Here is a 5,000-nt window from a genome sequence, read left to right on the forward strand (position 1 = left end):
AATCCGGATCCAGATAAGCTCCAAAATTTAATGGGATCGTCCAAGACCTAAGATCTATCTCGGGTGAAAATTTCATCAAAATCCGTCGAGTACTTTTGATGCTATATTTAAAATGGCGAAAAATGCATATCAGGATCTAGAATCCGGATCCAGATAAGCTCCAAAATTTAATGGGATCGTCCAAGACCTAAGATCTATCTCGGGTGAAATTTCATCAAAATCCGTCGAGTACTTTTGATGCTATATTTAAAATGGCGAAAAATGCATATCAGGATCTAGAATCCGGATCCAGATAAGCTCCAAAATTTAATGGGATCGTCCAAGACCTAAGATCTATCTCGGGTGAAAATTTCATCAAAATCCGTCGAGTACTTTTGATGCTATATTTAAAATGGCGAAAAATGCATATCAGGATCTAGAATCCGGATCCAGATAAGCTCCAAAATTTAATGGGATCGTCCAAGACCTAAGATCTATCTCGGGTGAAAATTTCGTCAAAATCCGTCGAGTACTTTTGATGCTATATTTAAAATGGCGAAAAATGCATATCAGGATCTAGAATCCGGATCCAGATAAGCTCCAAAATTTAATGGGATCGTCCAAGACCTAAGATCTATCTCGGGTGAAAATTTCATCAAAATCCGTCGAGTACTTTTGATGCTATATTTAAAATGGCGAAAAATGCATATCAGGATCTAGAATCCGGATCCAGATAAGCTCCAAAATTTAATGGGATCGTCCAAGACCTAAGATCTATCTCGGGTGAAAATTTCATCAAAATCCGTCGAGTACTTTTGATGCTATATTTAAAATGGCGAAAAATGCATATCAGGATCTAGAATCCGGATCCAGATAAGCTCCAAAATTTAATGGGATCGTCCAAGACCTAAGATCTATCTCGGGTGAAAATTTCATCAAAATCCGTCGAGTACTTTCGACGTTATCTTTAAAAAGGCGAAAAAATGCACATCAAGATCTAGAATACGGATCCGGATCAGCTCCAAAAATTGATGGTTATCAATGTCAATGTCCAAAACTGCATAAAAAACACGACAATAACAAAAAAAAACTCATAACAGCGAAGAGAAATGGATTAATCAACTCATAATATTAAACACAAAACAATCTCAACCGATGGATGTCATACAATCATCGAAGGATCACATTATAGACATGTGACCTAACCTCCATTACCAACACAATTCCCTCCCGAGAGCCTCCAAGGACCAATAAGAAAAGGTTCAGTTATTTCCATCTAATTGAGTTACCAGGATGCGTCTAATCAAGCGATAGAGGACGTCCTTCCAATTCTATCCTCGACGGAAAGATTGTTTGGGCATTGTTCTCTTGTTATAACCTATACAAATTTATTTTCCCTCTATCTCCAATATTCGATCTAATTACTTGGCTCTATAAAGGTATCTTTTTTAGCTTTAAAGATTTAAAATTCCGCTCATGAATGGCAGAGGCAAGGGGCAGGCCTCAGACGTGTTGTTATGCATGTCAGGGCTTTGACCAGTGTCCATCACCACGCTGGCCACTGCGCATTGGTGATGGTGGGAAACTTTAGTTTGATTGCTCACAGCAAACTAAAGCTGATCTCTCTCTCTCTCTCTCTCTCTCTCTCTCTCTCTCTCTCTCTCTCTCTCTCTCTCTGTATATATATATATATATATATATATATATATATATATATATATATATAAATATATATATAAATAAATATATATATAAATATAAATATATAAATATATATATATAAATATATATATATATATATATATATATATATATATATATATATATAAAAATATATATATATATGTATATATATATATATATATATATATATATATACATCTATATATATATTTGATATGTAAACTGTACACTTCCCTAGATTAACTCGAATATTTTACATATATGCATAAATACATATACAACTACATAAAATCTTTATAATATACAATAATGTCTCCAACAGTTACTTACCACAATGCATTTGCTCGTCCACTGGTCCTGAGCTAACGACACGTGGTTGTTTCTTCGTCATCCTTACAAACTGCTGTAAATCAAATAAATTAGATTAGGAAATGTAGAAATTATCATTTCATTGACATTTCCACCTCACTTCGGGATCGAACCTGGGACAAGGGTGCTGTTAACTAAGCTATTTGATGATACCCTAACTCCGTAAAATTTGGGTAAAAATATAATTTTTTTCATCTTATGGGTGAATATCTATTATAATAATTACTCACTGAAAATCAAATGAACAAAATTGGGAAAATGACATACGACAGAAAAATAAACAATTGAAACAAATACATATGAACATATAAATAAAGCGGGAGTGGTATGTGATAAGAATACGCCAATCAAGCTAAAAGTCAAGATCTATAGCACAGTAATAAGACCTGTGATAATGTATGGATCAGACACGTGGGCTCTGAGACGAAAAGAGGAAGCCAAACATAAGAGAATAGAGATGAGATTGCTGAAGTGGATTATGTAAATATCACTGCCTGAAAGATTGGAATAATGATAAAATAAGAACAATGGTAGGTGTAGTAAAGATTACAGAGATGATAAGAGTGTCACGACTGAGCTGGTGTGGGCACGTGTTGAGTATGCATGGTGGGGAGGGAGTGAGGAGGGCTTGGGAGGTACCTTTTAGGGGGAGATGATCGAGATGGAGGCAGAGAATTCGACGACGAGAGAAGAGGTTAGGTGGAAGAGGATCCCGTTGATAGAAGGCACTGGAGAGGACGCATCAGGCAACCGACCCCTTAACGTAGGGATAACGGTGGGGAAGAAGACAGCTATACACCCGGCAATATATCCAAATACACAACAGAAACACTGTATTACAAGGAACGGAATACTTCCGGTGAATTTTCCAGAGGCTATTGTCGTCAAGCTCGCGTTAGAAGCATCTCGGTCATTCTCTTTAACAAACCAGCTGTGAGTTTAACAGAATCTGAAGATCTTTTTCCTTATCTAGTTGGAAATTTTGATCTTCATTCAATGAAAACTCTTGCAATCGGTGGTTTTATAGGGCATTGAATAACAAAAATTACAGTAATAATAATAATAATAATAATAATGATAATAATAATAATAATAATAATAATAATAATAATAGATGGTTTTATATAGCACTGAATAATAATAATAATAATATTAATAATAATAATAATAATAATAATAATAATAATAATAATAATAATAATGTAATAGATGGTTTTATATAGCATTGAATAATAAAAAAAGAAAAAAAAATAATAATAATAACAATAATAATGATGATGATGATGATGATGATGATGCTACAGATGGTTTTATATATCAGTGAATAATAATAAGCAATAGATGGTTTTATATAGCAGTGAATAACAACAACAACAACAGCAACAATACACTGCATCACTGGTCACATAAATAAGTGAATAACATAGACAGGATCCAACCTGTTAACGTGGGATTTGAATCATGTATAAAAGCAAGGTCATGTGGGCAAGCTGTAAGATCATCAAGCTAAGGGTCATATATTACTTAGGAGAATTTCAAGGTCAAAATTTTAAATATTGAAAATACGCCATTCCTCAACCGTAGGTTTGAATAAGATTCTTCCAATGTTATCAATCAAAGCACACTTTATCTATTCCTTTATTCTCTATAATTAATTACGTGGGGATTATGAATATTGTAATAATCATGTTGTTGACTCAAGTCTCCATTTCAGGCGCCAAAGACACATTAGGAATCAGGAGAAGCTCAATTACGATTTCCCAAAGAAACCAACTTGAAGGTTCAAAGGATTCTATAGCTGGATTTGAAATTCCGTCCGATTCTATTGGGAAATTGAACAAAATGGGATTCTTTATCTTAGCAGTGATGTGTGGTATTAATGCATAAGTCGTCCATAGAGTTGAATGGTAAGCTCAAAGTCACACACAGGGTACATGAAAGCAAGTAGTAGTAGTAGAGGTGGTTTGAATGGAAAACGTGATAAAGATTGGAAAAGATTTTAAGAACTTGATCTGTTATGTATTTGCATGAAAGACTAGAGAGAGAGAGAGAGAGAGAGAGAGAGAGAGAGAGAGAGAGAGAGAGAATTATTATTTCAAAGAAGAATGTGGAAAGGGCCAATGTAAGGATTAAGAATAAATTTGGAGGTGGGTGTTGAGGATGTAGGATTGGTGGTGACATTACCGTATGAATGACTGGCTGACCAGGATGTGTGAGGTATATCCAAGGGAGGGAAAGACTCCCAAGAATTGGGTGAAGGGGGCAATTGTAAAATTTACAAATGTAAAGGTGATAGAAAACATTATATAAATGTGAGATGCATAATAAAGTTACAATGTTGCATTTAGTAAGGGAAGATGGCCTATCAATCAAATGGTTTTATCAAATAGTTATGAGTGAGAGCAGAACGAAAGAAGGTAACAACACTTGCATAGGCCATATATGAGTCAAGAAAACACAAGAGAGAATTTAAAGAAGTAAAGGGGCGCTTATCATGTATGGTATAGAAGACAATTAAAATTAATGATAGATTCTGAGCAAGAGCTACAAACGCTAATTCCTTTCTCCACCGGGACAGGATAACTCTCTCTCTCTCTCTCTCTCTCTCTCTCTCTCTCTCTCTCTATGGCCGGAGTTAAATTTCCCGGAAGTTATTTGAAGAAATAAGGTGAATGACAGCCAGTGTCACGTGGGGTGTTCAAGGATGATTCTAGACGTTATTACGATGTTCCAGGGAAGGATAACAATCCTTGTTGGTGATATTCTCTTCTCTCGTATATGTATGTATGTATGTATGTATGTATGTATGTATGTGTATATACAGTATATATATATATATATATATATATATATATATGTACAGTATTCCCTTTCTGAGCAAGGATACCTTAACGTGATGAAAGGGTTTGTGTATCGCCTTGATCAGCAAAGCTGTACAAGCCAGGGCCACCCTTACTAGGTTAGTTTGT

The sequence above is a fragment of the Palaemon carinicauda genome, chromosome 19, assembly GCF_036898095.1.
Source record: "Palaemon carinicauda isolate YSFRI2023 chromosome 19, ASM3689809v2, whole genome shotgun sequence".
NCBI classification, from domain to species: Eukaryota; Metazoa; Arthropoda; class Malacostraca; order Decapoda; family Palaemonidae; genus Palaemon; species Palaemon carinicauda.